At 42.3% G+C, this 15,781-nt stretch overlaps 1 protein-coding gene across 5 annotated transcripts in view; it reads left to right on the top strand.

Annotated features, from left to right (window-relative positions):
- Positions 1-15,781, top strand: part of BEGAIN (brain enriched guanylate kinase associated) — a 479,190-nt gene that overhangs the window by 222,499 nt on the left and 240,910 nt on the right. For all 5 annotated transcript variants that reach the window (XM_065595725.1, XM_065595716.1, XM_065595719.1 and 2 more), the window contains exon 3: positions 12,041-12,124. The gene's annotated coding sequence lies outside the window, so the exon portion shown is untranslated. The remainder of the gene's footprint in view (positions 1-12,040; positions 12,125-15,781) is intronic.

Below are 15,781 nucleotides of genomic sequence, written 5' to 3'. Positions count from 1 at the left end.
GAGAAGTAATACTCATTGTCCAGTAGCTGAGATCTGAAAAATATAGCTGTGAAAATATACTCTGAAGTGCAGCTTTATTAAGACCTATATGGAAGTCTGAAATGGCAGCCTATGTGGAGGAAGATCCTATCCTGTAATATGTTAAAATGTCTTGAGAAAAATAGAATGTTAAAGTCGTATTTGATGGGATATTTGTCAATAAATCTTAAGTACAGACTAAAAATGGAATGCCCCCCAAGTATGACACCCGCCAACATTGGGGAAGGCTCAAGTCCAAATCTGATAATCACAGCCTGCCTTTACTGCCAAGGTTCAGATCTGGATCCAAACTTTGGGTGGGATTTTCAGGACACCTCATTGCCTCAGGCCCCTTTGAAAATCCCAGTTTGTTTTGTTCAGGCCCATCTCTGTTACGGATGACACAGAACTTGTGCTTTGGAGGATGATTCGAATGATTTATTGCCAAAGACCCAATCTTTTTCCTTCAGTAGAATTAGTTAATAACTAGATCAATCAGGACTACGGTTGATTGGATGCAGCCCTGATTAGCTGCTTCCAAAGGACCAGCTCTATATTTGGAGTCAGACCATATTGTCTCTTGCTAAATTGCAGCCAATTTCTTTATTTGATGTCCTGGAGGAGGTTAAGACTGTGACTTGGACATGCCACCCCTTACAGCTAGTGATAACAGTACTGTTATGAGTCAGACCCCACAAAATCATAAGGGTTTTAAAATACCTTTTGGATTTTTTTTTTTATTTGCCATCTGCATTTTGAGCCTTTGGGGGGGGAGGGAGGAGGGCTTTAAGAAAAACACATACATTATTAAACATTTATATTGTGGTAGCATTTATAGGCCACAGATTGGGCCCCATTGTGCTACGCGTTATACATACATATGACAAAATTTCTAGCCCAAAGAGGAATTACCAATATCGAGAGACTCGATTTTATCATTAAAATTGGCAACAGCATATCAAAGGATGAGGACTGTGTCCACTGCTGATTGAGATCATTGAACACTTCCTAAAGGAAAGCAGGATGCCAGTTTTCTTCAAACAAATAGCCCAGTGACTCAGCTTTTCCACATACCAGAACCATCCTGCATCTCCCTTCTCTTCTAGCCAGGATCCAGCAGACTACCCTTCCTACACAGTAATATGTTTGAGGCAGGATGACCCTCTGACAGAAGTTTGTGATCCCCTGAAGGGTGCAACCCACAGGTTAAGAACCCTGAAACAGCATTTCAGCCCATACTTTTGAAGCTGATGATTGTGCTTATGTTGCCCTGTTTCCAAGATAAAGTCACTGAGGAGGTGGTAGCAAGGCAAGCACCAGGTTTCTTTAGATTCCCTTAATCTTTGTCAAGCACATTTGCATCCTGAAGGGTGTAGATACACATGCAGTGCTATTGCTGGATAATAAAGAGACTTTGTCCTATGGATGGACAAAGGAGATCATCCTGCCAATTCCTTTACAGAAGATCCATGTTCAATATTTTAGATCTGTCAGCAGACAGATACCACTGAGGTGGTGTGAAATGACTGTGGACCCTAGACGTGATAAATGGTATTGCATATGATTACCCTCAACAAGAAGAGAGTCAATGTTGATGTCAGCAAATTCACCCTGGGAGGACCCACTCATACTGGATTCTACTAAAAAATGACTTAATTGCCTTTTCTAGACAAAAGATGAAAATATAGACCCTAATCCTAAATCTGTTAGCAGAGGAGCCTCAGAACCAGTGTCCGCATTTGGAAGTGGAGGTTCTCAGTGCACCTAACCTCCTAACACAGCAAAAGCCATAACACTCCCTCCCTTGCCTCCAATCACCACCAGCAGCAGAATAGCCTCAGGACCACAGAAGAGCTTTCATCATTTATGTCAGAGGTTGTTTTGCTTTTGTCCTATTCTCTCTGTGGAACCTCAGTTGCAAAAGCATCAAATTAAGTGGAGCACCTTGCATAGAATGCAGCACTTCACAGCCCAAATCCCACCTCAAGTGCCCGGTGTTTAAAAGAGGATTTAAAAGCGATGATAATCAGAAATAATTATCAAGCAAAGTATATACTTGGACTCAGGGCCGGCTCTGGCTTTTTGGCCGCCCCAAGCAAAACCAAACCCCCCCCCAAAAAAACAGTGATTTGTGCGCCGGAGCGTGGGTGCGGGGGACCGGCTAGCGGGGGAGGGAGTGGGCGGGAGAGAGAGAGAAGGGGGGGCGGCCAGGGCTACAGCGGGGCGCTGCCACGCGGCCCCTCCCACCGTGCTGCGCACCGCCTGCCGGGAGGGCTCCACTCCGGTCGGTGGGGAGGGAAGGACGAGGACTGCCCTGCTGGGCTTGCTGCAGGGTGCTCCCGTCCTCCACGCCGTCACCTCCTACAGGGCGGCCGGAGCGGAACAAAACAAAAAACAAAAACAAAAAAAGTGCAGCTGTGCCGCCCTAGGATTGGGCGGAATGCCGCCTCGTTCAATCTGCCGCCCCAAGCACCAGCTTGCTCGGCTGGTGCCTGGAGTCGGCCCTGGTTGGACTGATACCAGCTTCCAAGATTGGTGAAATCTGGTTGGCAGCTCAAGAAAAAGATTCAGAAACATCCCAAAGCTAGTGATGCAGTGCAGCACACAGGAGAGTTTGCAGAAGAGAATGATCCAGTTGGTACATCAGTCACTGTGCATATTGTCCTAGCGGGTGACTTTAACAATGTAAAGTCACCTTCATGCATAGGTCCTCCAGCCTTAAGAGCACTCAGGAAAGCCTCTAATGAGCTTAATCAAGATTTTAAACTAGTAGACACTGACATTTAAAAGGATTACCAATAACTAGAGCTGTCAAGCACGTGATTAATCTTTTTAAGCTTTTAATCATGCTGTTAAATAATAATAGAATACCATTTATTTAAATATTTTTGGATGTTTTCTACATTTTCAAATATATTGATTTCAGTTACAACACAGAATACAAAGTGTACAGTGCTCACTTTATATTATTTTTATTTCAAATATTTGCACTGTAAAAAAACAATAGTTTTTTTCAATTCACCTAGTATAAGTACTGTAGTGCAATCTCTTTATCATGAAAGTTGAACTTACAAATGTAGAATTATGTACAAGAAATAACTGCATTCAAAACTTAAACAATGTAAAACTTTAGACCTTACAAGTCCACTCAGTCCTACTCCAGACAGTCGCTCAGACAAAACAAGTTTGGTTACAATTTGTAGGAGATAATGCTGCCCACTTCTTGTTTACAAAGTCACCTGAAAGTGAGAACAGGCATTTACATGGCACTGTGGTAGCTGGTGTCACAAGATATTTACGTGCCAGATGCTCTGGTTCAGATGTCCCTTCATGCTTCAATCACCGTTCCACAGGACATGCGTCCATGCTGATGATGGGTTCTGCTCAATAATGATACAAAGCAGAGTGGACCGACATGTTCGTTTTCATCATCTGAGTCAGATGCCACCAGCAGAAGGTTGATTTTCTTTTTTAGTGGCTCGGGTTCTGTAGTTTCCGCATCAGAGTGTTGCTCTTTTAAGACTTCTGAAAGCATGCGCCACACCTCGTCCCTCTCAGATTTTGGATGGCACTTCAGATTCATAAACCTGGGGTCGAGTGCCGTAGCTCTTTTTAGAAATCTCACATTGGTACCTTCTTTGCGTTTTGTCAAATCTGCTGTGAAAGTGTTCTTAAAATGAATATGTGCTGGGTCATCATCTGAGCCTGCTATAACATGAAATATATGACAGAATGCAGATAAAAAAGAGCAGGGGACATACAATTCTCCCCCAAGAAGTTCAGTCACAAGTTTAATTAATTCATTGTTTTTTTAAATGAGCATCATCTGAATGGAAGCATGTCCTCTGGAATTGTGGCTGAAGCATGAAGGGGCATACGAATGTTTAGCATATCTGGCACATAAATACCTTGCAATGCCGGCTACAAAAGTGCCATGCAAACACCTGTTCTCACTTTCTCACATTATAAATAAGAAGCAGGCAACATCTCCATAAAATGTAAACAAACTTGTTTCTCTTAGCTATTGGCTGAATATGAAGTACGACCGAGTGGACTTGTAGTCCCTAAAGTTTTACATTGTTTTGTTTTTGAGTGCAGTTATGTAACAAACAAACAAACAAACAACAAAAATCTACATTTGTAAGTTACACTTTCACGATAAAGAGATTGTACTACAGTACTTGTATGAGGTGAATTGAAACATACTATTTCTTTTCTTTATCATTTTTACAGTGCAGATATTTGTAATAAAAAATAATATAAAGTAAGCACTGTACATTGTACTCTGTTGTAATAAAAATTTGAAAATGTAGAAAAACATCCAAAAATATTTAATAAATTTCAATTGGTATTCTATTGTTTAACAGTGTGAATAATCACGATTAATTTTTTTGCGTTAATCGCTTGAGTTAACTGCGATTAATCGACAGCCCTACCAAAACCCTTTTGTCTCCCCTCCCTGCATTACCTGGTCCTTCTTTTTACATATACTATACTTTTACATCAAGGGCTTTAGTTCACCAAGTGGTTGATTCGCATAATGGGCATTTCAGACCAGGCTGCACTTTCAGTTACTTTATCTAAAATAAAAACTCAGGGGGAACAATCCACTCTGAAGGGAAAATGCTTCAGCTGAAGTTCCTCATTTCAAAGCTTATTTAGAAAAAGAAACATAGTACAAAGTGCTTGCAGGGATAAACCCTGTTAGTGACAGCAACCTCCTGTATTTGGAAGACAAGACATTTCATAAAGGATCTATAATTTTGTATCCCTCTCCAAAACATGAACGAACCAAGAGTCTTTTAGGACTTGAGAATAAAAAGAACTTTGCTCAACTTACACATCAAAGACAATCTAGATGCCACCAGGCTGAGATTTAATGCTTTGATTGACAGAAGGAGCTCCAAATAGATTAGTTCCAGCTAGACACAGATTTTATTCCCACAAGGTAATACTCCAGGGAGATTGTTAGCAAAGTAGGCTCAGGGCTGTACTGCACCTACATTAATCCCTGCAGATAGCATAAGTGATCAGCAATCTAAAACAAATAATTAAAAACAAACAATGCTTCCTTTGGATCTTTATAAAAAATTCTGTTCAGCGCAGATCATTCAAACTTCTATCCCAGTGAATGGATTTGTGAACTGTATCTGCATTCTGATCCTGGACCAGAGGGAAGAGATTAACGAGATTGGGATTTTCAAAGGGATTTTGGGGAGTTAACACCACTAGTAGAAGCAGTTTGCTCTTCATATTCCATTCTAGGCATTGAAAGACATGAGGTTGCTCAAAAGATGTCTTTAAAATGTTAATGTGATGCTAGTTTTTATTTCAGAGTGGTAGCCGTGGTAGCCTGTATCAGCAAAAAGAACGAGCAGTACTTGTGGCACTTTAGAGATTAACAAATTTATTTGGGCGTAAACTTACGTGAGCTAAAACCCACTTCATCAGATGCCTGGAGTTGAAAATACAATAGGAAGATATACACACACACACACATTGAAAAAATGGGGGTTGCCATACCAACTCTAACCCATTTCTGTGGCCATCCTGATTATCACTACAAAAGTTTTTTCTCCTGCTGATAATAGCCCACCTTAACTGAGATATATATATATCTACTGTATTTTCCAATCCATGCCTCTGATGAAGTGGGTTTTAGCCCACGAAAGCTTACGCCCAAATAAATTTGTTAGTCTCTAAGGTGCCACAAGTACTCCTTGTGCTTTTTGCTAGTTTTTATGCTTCTCCCGAAACTTCCATCTCAAATGTAATTTTCTCAAAAATCAACCAAATTGATCAACTTTCAGGTTTCAAAAATTAGCTTGGATACCTAAGCATTAGCTGGCCAATCTCCAGGGATCCCCTGACCTAGTAAGTCATTTTCTTCTTCTCATGATTCTAGGGAGTTGTTCTTCTATCTTTGGGTCTACAGCCCAAGTAAACTTTCTGGTCTGCACTCTATTACAAATTTTACTGTTTAACAAAATCAAAGAGCTGGCCTGTTGAGGTGGTTCCTCCTTCTCTCTCTAAGTAGGATTAACATAATTGGAATGGCAATATTCCCTGAAATACTGTATTTACTGCATATGCTTCCTCCCATTATAACCAAAATAGACATGTATGGCTTGGACATCTTGTTCTCTCGCTTCATCTGACATGGTGTATACCCACACATGCTCCTATCCAATCTCAAGATGTCTAGAAAAAGGGAGAGTTTGCTTTTCCTTGAGTCAAGCTTTTATAATATCATGTCAGCTTGGCTTCAGAAGAGACTGGCTGGGTAGAAGCAGGAAGGCATACCCCTTTGTGCAAACAGAGTTGGCATTGGTAGAGTCAATTATTCAGTTGCTCTCCTTACCAAATACCAGCTAACATTCTGGGGAAGTAGTCTTAGACATGCCTAGCCTAGTCAGAATTTGATACTCTTTATACAGGGGTGTAAAATTAAAAGAGTTACTGTTACATTTCTGGAGAGAGAGAGAGAGAGAGAGAGAGAGAGAGAGAGACAGAAAAGCTCACAACAAATTGAGTAGAGAGTTCATTACAGATGGTGGAAAGAATACAATCTGGTTGAATAGCCATAAAGTCTTAAAACAACAGATAAAAGACTGTATAAGATAAATAGTTTATAGATTATATAATCATACCAGTTTCCTTAGCAGGTATATTTCCAGCGTTAGCCTACTCTATTTAAAATGCAAGGTGGAGATAAGCAAGAGGGCACATGGCTGGCAGAACTGAACACAAGTCGAGTCCTTTTGGGTCCAAGTTATTTTCGAACCAATTGCTTTAGTGTGGTTTTTTCCATATCTCCCATTTTTTACAAGTTTCTGTAGATTTAATTGGATACCAGTGAGCTCATTTTGTATTGCTTTTAATAAAATATATAGATCTTCAAAGCTGGAGGAGGAGGAGGTAGTGGTGGTGGCGGCAGCGGCAAACACAAACCAACCTGGGGCCAAAACAACCCAGGACATTAACCAACATATACCAAAAGCCAGGCCCTAAACTTCTGGGGTAAAGAATGATACTACCCCAACAAACCAAATGCCTCCTAACAATCACTTTCATTAATACCTTGTTTCTTGTGTACTCTGTAATGTTCACAGAGTTGTTTAGATGCTGGTATATATGTGAAATGAATGAAAGCTGTGGGAAGTTGTGTGTAGGTGTACAACAGCCAAGCTGCTGAAAGTTGAGCATGAGTGATGTGGAGATAGCAGGCTATGTGTGGAGAATGATAAATACAGGGGAGGAAAGGATTAGTTCACATGTGAATGGTAGCTTGTTATACATTGCCTGCAGTAACTACCACACCCAGGAACTTGATTGGCATTTTCTGCATAGTTCCTTGAGGGGAAGGAGGTGGTGGAGGATAGCTCTCCTCAGCAGTAAGAGAGGCAGCCATTTTTGGACTCTCCTGGTAAAAGGACCTGAAACTGACCCAGTCCCACTGGTCCTAGGATGGCGGGGAGGGTTCAGAGAATCCCTGAGGAGGGAAGAACAAGGGACTCTGCCACCTTGGATGAGGGTTACACAGGTGAATCCTTAGCAATTAAGTTTGCAGGTTTGGAGAAAACCTACAGCTGAATGCTTGGTAAAAAGGTCAGTGAATTTCACACAGCTCTTGTTAAATGCAAGTGTCACACAGTGGAACCCATTCATTCTGCTGATGCCCAAAAGGTATTTATTTATTTATTTAACAAAAAATGGATTTTTGTGATATAAAGGTAACATGAAACTGAGTGTAAAACAGCCGAGAACCAATGGAAAAAACGCTGCTTGCATTATAATTCTCCAAACACTGAGGGTTTTTTTCAAGTTTCTCCTCAGAGGGATCTACAATTTCTGAAGGTGCTCCAGTGCCTCCCACCCCCTACTTCCCTGCGTTACTGCCGCCTTATTTAAGTCTTTCATAAACATGTTTAGCAATAGAAAACCCTTAGACCCACTGGTTGAGTTATCTTCCTCCTCCCCCCAGCTTCTGCCATACCATGGGGTGAGAATAAGTGAAACCATGTGCAGAAGTCAAATCTTAGTCTCCTGCATCAGTAATGGCTGAAACTCACCCAAGGCACACATCTAGCACAAGGCTCTAGGCCTTGCATTAAGGGCATGAGCAGCACCTCAGTGTGAAGACAGCCTCATGCACTGAAGTGAGTTTCACCTTAAGATTTGGTGACTAGTCCTAAAGTTGGGGGAGGGGGGGAGGAATTAAATATAAATAACCCCTCATTTTCATTTAAGACATGCATAGGAAAAAATGGCAAGAAAATTCAAGTGTACTAACCTGAGCTAACTGTTGCCTTGACGACAAGCCTTAGGTCACAATGGTCAGCAGTGACTGGAGATTGTCATGGTGACTTTGGTTTTAAAAAGGTGCCTAATCCCCTTGATGTCTAAGCACTGAATCTTCTCCTTATTTTCATGAATAGGGCTTGGTAAGGAACATTACTGCACTCCAGCTCGCTTCTTGAGTGAGAGCAGCCGCACAGCGAACCACCACTCAAGCTGCGGAGTGATTTGCTCAGCAGCACAGAGTGACTGGATTAGCAATTAATGAGTTGCAACTCAAGCTGCGGCATCCCCACTGCATTGCAAGCTCTGTTAGTGTCAGCAGCGCTTGAGCTTCAACTCCCCATCCCGATGGGCCAGCTAGCTTGAGTTTAAAGCACCACCTAACTCAAGCTAGTGATTTGTGCGTGTGGGCGGGAATCAGGTTGGGAGTAACAGTCATAGGGGCTGGAACTAAGGGTGCTGCCGCACCCCCTGGCTTGAAGTGGTTTCCATCATATGCAGGGTTTACAGGTTGGTTCAATGGTTCTCAGCACCTCCACTATACAAATTCTTCCAGCGCCCCGGCAACAATCGCACACTCAAGCTAACATTGCAGTGAAAACATGCACCTAGTCTCAAAAAAGTGAGCACAGGTCAGAGGTAGGGGAGGAATTTTTCACTTCAGTTACATGCAATATAAAGTGAAGGCACTTCTGCAGACAAGCTAATAATTTTATATCAGTTGTCAGAAGCCATGACGGGGATGGTCAGAGCTAGTGGTTGGAGCCATGGCAGTCAGGCCTAGTGGTTGGAGCCAGGGGGTCAGAGCCAGAATCAGGAGTCCATAACAGGGTTGGAGCAAGGCAGGAGCAAAAGCAGGGCTGGAGCAGGAGCAAGAGCAAGGCCTGAGGAGTTTGTAACCACTGTCAGACAGGAGAGAGGTCCAAGCCTGGAGTGTAATTGAGCAAATTGAGCAGGTGTTTCTCTCATGGGGCTTATATACTGCCCTGAAAGTCACCAGACCAGTTCCTGGCTTGTGAATTGGCTGGAGCCTCGCACAGCAGCTACTCATCACTTCACAACAGTGGTTCTTAAAAGTAATCAATAGATTTCCAAGACCAGATGGCACCATTTTGATCATATAGTCTGATATTCAGCACAACACAACCCAGTACTTCCTGCACAAGGCCCAGTAATCTTGTAGCTGAACTAGATGAATTTTTTTAGAAAAATATCCAGTCTTAACTTGAAGACTCCAGGTGATGGAGAATTTACCGCATCCTTTAGTCAATTCTCCCATGGTTAATCCAGTCACTGTTAAAAAGTTGCAGCTCATGTTGAGTTGAATGTTTTCCTAACCTCAGCTTCTAGCCATTGGATCTTTATATGTCTACGTTTGGGTTTGAAGCCAACATTACTATAGTACAGACTTGAAATACCAAAACACCAAAGCAAACTCTATTAATAAACATTAAAGATTCCAAAACTTCTATTATTTTTCTAAACAATATGACTGGAAGATTTAACAGGAGCATCACAAGACCAGACCAGTCACCACTAATGAGTGATGTGCTCACTTCGACACAAGGAGTTGCACTAAGATCTCTAACTAATTTCCTGCTCACAGTCTTTAAATAACTTTTTTTTTATTAGCAACAGCATGCTGAACTTGAACACATGATCCAACGTTAGATCCTTCTCCCATTGGGGTCAGTAAACATCACATTGCAATACCCTTATTCACATTTGGTAGTAAATTACTCCACCAATAGTCCCATTAACTTCAATGGAACTTCACAACTACTCAATGTGAATAAGAGCATCAGTCTGGGCTTAAAGTTTTGCCATTGACCTCAGTGAGAGCAGGATGGGGCCATTACAGATGAAATGCTCCATGAGATCAGTCCCCTGAATCATCCAGTCCCACCCACCTCCCTTTAAACGGGACATTTTAACTCACACTAATACTAATTTTTTTTGAGTGGACAAGAGTAATGATTCTAGTTGCATTATTATTGAAAAAAAAAAAAAAAAAAAAAAAAAGAGTCGGGCTCACCTCTATTTTCACTTCTTACTGCTACTTGGGACTATTGTTAGTGATTATTTGATTGAGAGAAGAGGAACATGTGGAGAGGGAAATGAGAAGCAATGAATGGTTAGACGGCTGTGCTCTGCAAGATATATTTAGAATCAATCATATTGCAGTTTGCTCAGCCAGGCTAGTGATCATAAATTGTACAGCTTTCCCCAGCTCACTGGCTGTGCAAACTATTCCCTTTACACTCTTTGAATTGCTTCATGTTTCCTGCACAGGCATTTACAACGAAATGAATGTGTGCAGGGAGGGGCACAAAGTGAACGCATCCTTGTCTGGGTCCCAGCTGAACAACCTTGGCTCCCTACAAATGGGAAAACAGGGCAAGAAGAGAATGTGGAAATATAAAAGTGGCATAAGGAGGGATGGTTTAGTTTTGGTTAATTGCAGTGCTTTTTATTCATTAGTCCCAGAGAAGTTTTATTTGTTTTGCTTCACTTAGTTACATGTTAACGTTGCCCACAGAATTGTTCATTAAGAACAGAGTCTGGCTGCCCCCTGCACAGGAGCACAAGAAAGGAAGAGTATGCGTGCAGGGGACTAGCAACAGTTTCAGTCCATATTCCCACTGAGTTTGAGTATGGCTCCTGGGCTCCAAAATGGCCCATGCTCACGCTTCTTCCCCATCAGCTGTCTGGAGAGGGGAGCATGCACTGAAGACCCTTAAGAAGTGCAGCTGTGTCACCTCACACATGCCTCAGAAGCCCCTGAAGCACAATGCCTGTCCACTTGTGATGGACCCACATCTCCCTCAGTATGACCAAGTGACTCTAAGGCACACTTGAGTCCTATATGAGAAATTGGCTTGTCAAAAATCTTATGGAAATATTCTTTACATACATATCAGAAGTATGTTGGGGTCCACTTGGACTGAGGCCGCTAAGTCCAGAAAGAAATCTCAAGACAGAAAAATGGTAACACTTTCTACACACAAGCTACAAAATTCTAATGATGTTGTCCGTGCATGCGTATGCGCACGCGCACACACAGATGTATATGTGTATATATTTATGTGTATTCAAATACAGAGGTGAGGTAAATATTAGAGGTAAATGGGGGTTACTCACCTGTAACTGGAGGCTCTTTGAGCTGAGTGGTTCCTATCCGTATTCCACATGGGTATGCATGCGCACTATGCTCCTGAGATTGGAGATTTCTAGCAAGCAACATCCATTGGTCCACACCTGCGCAGTTGTCCTCAAACCAAAGGTATAAGGGGCAGTGCAGACTGACGCCTCCCCATTAATCAAATAAGATCTGGGTGATTGGTAAGCAGTAGTCAAACAGGAGAGGGGTTCGAGGATGCAGTTGGTATAGATATCTGTAATATTGCTATCCCCACAGCTCCATCTGCAGAAAAAGGTCTGGACTAATGCGTAATATGTCATAAGTGCATGGATGGAGCTCCAGTAGCCACATTATATATGTCCAGTATAAGTCTCTCTTGAAGACATGCTGTTGAAGTTGCTTGTGATCTACTGGAGTAGGCTCTTACCCCATCTGGGGGAATCATACAAACCAACAGATAAAGAATGACGCAACCAGAAATCCAGGTAGAGTCTGGGCAGCTGATGTTTGTCCTTTTGATTGCTCTACTAAGGTGACAAATACTCTAGGCATTTTTCTAATTGGTTTCATTCTGTGCAGATAAAGTGCCAGAGCCTGCTGGACATCAAGAGAGGGAAGTCTCCTCCCCCCATTGGAAAATGTGAGGTTTTGGGAAAAATATTGGTAAGTGAATTCATATGAAACTCTGAAATTAGGGTCACTCCTATATGGTCTCTGGGGAGTCAACGTGGATTTTTCTTTGTTGACCATGATTCACAAGGAAGTTAGCAGACAGAGCAGGAACAGGGTCACGGACTGGATCTCCTTGCTGATTCTGCCTATCAGGAGCCAGTCCTCCAGCTATAGAGAGACAGTATAGCCACCCTCCTGCAGAAAGTGTATTATTGATGCCAATTTTTGAATAAAGAGATTCAGTGGGCACAGATTGACAATTGGTCTCCATCCTCCTTCATCCTTCTGAATGATCTCTAGCACACTCTTGTCCATTGTTACTGCCTCCAGTTGTGAATGAAGTGGGTAAAGGTGACCACCAAAATGTGTGGGGGGGGAGTGTAAGATGGCATCAATATAGGAACATGGTTCTCAAACATCCTCATCAATAGTAACCCCCAGGTGGTGGGTGGAGTTGAGCAGTGACAGTAGAGGTGGAGGCGGCCACATACCTGGGTATTTTTACCCTCTGCAATTTGCACAGCAGTTCATAACAGCACTTGTGATATGATTGAGGGGACGGTCTTGGCTGCTACACCTGTTTGTGGTATTTCCTCTATGGAGCCAGGGTAAAAATAACCAGGGAACAGGGGGTTGTTCTGGCATCTTTGAGTGAGTGAAGGGACGCAGAAGTTTTTCCACTGAATAATTTAGCCTAGTCAAAAGGTGTGGCCTCAGTGGTATTTTGTACCTCCCTGGGGAACCCCAAGGACCATAACCAGCACCTTCTGACAATTGCTATAGCTCTTCCTCTCTAGGCAGTATCAGCAACATCCACTACAGCTTGAAGAGATGTTTTAGCTACCAGTCTGCACTCGTCAATGAGGGCTTGGAATTGGGCCCAGTCCTCTTGAGGGACTTTGTCCTTAAAATCTAAGAATTTGGTGTAGTTGGTGAAACTGTACTTTGTTAACAGGGCCTGGTAGTTAGCACTTCAAAACTGAAAGCTGGTGGAAGAAAACACTTTTCTCCCTAAGAGGTCAAGGCTTTTAGCACTGTCATCCATGGGTGTTACCTTGGCATGTTGTAGCTAGACCTCTCAGAGACAGCTTGCACCAGCTGGGATTTGAGTGAATAAACAGGAACTCCATTCCCTTGGTTGGTACAAAATAACTCAGACTTTTCTGGGGGCAGGGATGCAGGAAGCAGGAGTATGCTGAACTATCCTGGCTGGCTGCAGAATGACCTGCTCACTGGAAGGGTCACTCTGCTAGCACCAGAAGGCTGCAGAATATCCACTAGCCTATGCTGAGTATCCTGGACCTCCTTAACTTGGATCTGGAACTCAGTCATCAGCCTCTGCAGGAGCTCTTGATACTGCCTGTGATCATCAGGTGGGGATAGCAAAGATGGGCAATTGTCTCATCTAGCAAGGAGGAGGATACCCCTTTTGGAACTATCGGTCTCAGTCAATGAATGAATGATCCGGCAGGATGGGACAGGGGAACATTTCCGTCTCCTCAGGTTAGTTTCTTCTTCTGGTGTCACAATGTTTCCAAGTAGGGTTACACCCAAAAGAAAAGGAGATTGTGGGTAAGGTAGGGCAAAGAGTTTCCAGAGGTGTAGGTTTCATTGTGTCCAGGTAGTCGGGACCAACAGATCTGGCATATCCCTGGTTATCGTGGATGGTGAATCCTTGTGGGGGCAGACTGATCCAGAGCATAGTCTAACCTGGAACTCCTAGATGGTATCAACGAGTGCCGATTCTTGGGCTTATGAGTTGGAACTGAAAAGGACCTGTCAGGTCCTTACTTATTTGCACCATACCTTCATGTTCAGGAGGTTTGAGAGGACCTAAGCCCTTAGGGACAACACATGAGGACTCATCCAACTTGGGTGGAATCGGGGCGGGATCTTTTAATCTCTGAGCAGTTTGGAAGATATGTCCTTGAGTTTGAGAAAGTGCCCTTTACTCTCATGAGACGCCCTCAGTAACAATTCTTTGGGCTTAGTAGTTCTGACCTCAGCTCCTGAGTTTGTGCATGGAGAGGCACAGCCCACCGACTGAGGCCATTTTACAGGGAGGTCTCCCCAGCCCAGGTCCAATTGAGATCTACATGAGATGCTTCTTTAATCAGATATATTGTGGAGTTAAATGGAAATTAAAAGGAACAGTCACACAAGTGAAATGCCTACAAGCTGCATTGACACTATTTTAAAACACTATAATAGAGGCTGAATCTAAATGTGTACTCCAAATGTGAAAAAAGATTACCAAAGGGGAAAAAAGTGCTACCATGGCTAAAGAGAGTAAAAGAGGTGGTAAGAGACAAGAAGGGCACTCTTTAAATATTGGAAGTCAAATCCTAGTGAGGAAAATAGAAAGAAGAATAAAGTCTAGCAAGTCAAGTATAATTAGGCAGGCCAAAAAAGAATTTGAAGAGCAGATAGCAAAAAACACAAAAGCTAATAGCAATTTTTAAAGTACATCAGAAGCAGGAAGCCTGGCAAACAAATCAGTGGGGTGAAGATGCTAAAAGAGCACTCAAGGAAGACAAGACCATTGCAGACAAGTTAAATGAATTCTTTGCATCGATCTTCACTGCAGAGGATATGGGGGAGATCCCCACACCGGATCAGTTTTTAAGGTGACAAATTTGAGGAACTGTCCCTGATTGAGGTGTCAATAGAGGTGGTTTTGGAACAAGTTGGTAAATTAAAACAGTAATAAGTCACCAGGCACAGATGGCATTCACCCAAGTTCTGAAGGAACTCAATTAGGAAATTGCAGAGCTACTAACTGTGGTATGTAACCTATCACTTAAATCAGTTTCTGGACCAGATGACTGGAGGGTAGCTAATGTACACACTGATTTTTTTTTTAAAAGGCTCCAGAAATCCTGGCAATTACAGGCTGGTAAGCCCAACTTCAGTACCAGGTAAATTGGTTGAAACTATAGTCAAGAACAGAATGACCAGACACATAGAAGAACACAATATATTGGGGAAGAATCAACACAGCATTTGTAAAGGGAAATCATGCCTCAGTGATCTATTAGAATTCTTTGAAGGGGTCAACAAACATGTGGACCAGGGTGATCCAGTGGATATAGTGTACTTAGACTTTCAGAAAGCCTTTCATAAGGTCCCACACTAAAGGTTAAAAGATAGAAAACAAAGGGTAGGAATAAAGGGTCAGTTCTCACAATAGAGAGGGGGTAAATAGTAGAGTCACCCCAGGATCTGTATTGGGACCTGTGCTGTTCAACATATTCATAAATGATGTAGAAAAAGGGATAAACAGTGAGTTAGAAAAGTTTGCAGATGATACAAAATTACTCAAGATAGTTAAGTCCAAATCTGACTGTGAAGAGTTTCAAAGGGGTCTCTCTAAACTGGCTGACTGGACAAGAAAATGGCAGAAGAAATCCAGTTGTTGATATGTTCAAAGTAATGCACATTGGAAAATATACAAAATGATGGGGCCTAAATTAGCTGTTTCCACTCAAAGAAGGGATCTTTGAGACATTGCAGATAGTTCTCTGAAAACACCTGCTCAATGTGCAGCAGCAGTAAGAAAAAAAGCTAACAAAATGTTAGGAATTGTTAGAAAAGGGATAGCTAATCAGACAGAAAACATTATAATGCCACTATATAAATGTACAGTAT

The sequence above is a fragment of the Chrysemys picta genome, chromosome 4 (assembly GCF_011386835.1).
Source record: "Chrysemys picta bellii isolate R12L10 chromosome 4, ASM1138683v2, whole genome shotgun sequence".
Lineage (NCBI taxonomy): Eukaryota > Metazoa > Chordata > Testudines > Emydidae > Chrysemys > Chrysemys picta.
Note: the sequence above shows the minus strand (reverse complement) of the source record. Positions and strands in the feature narration are given on the sequence as shown.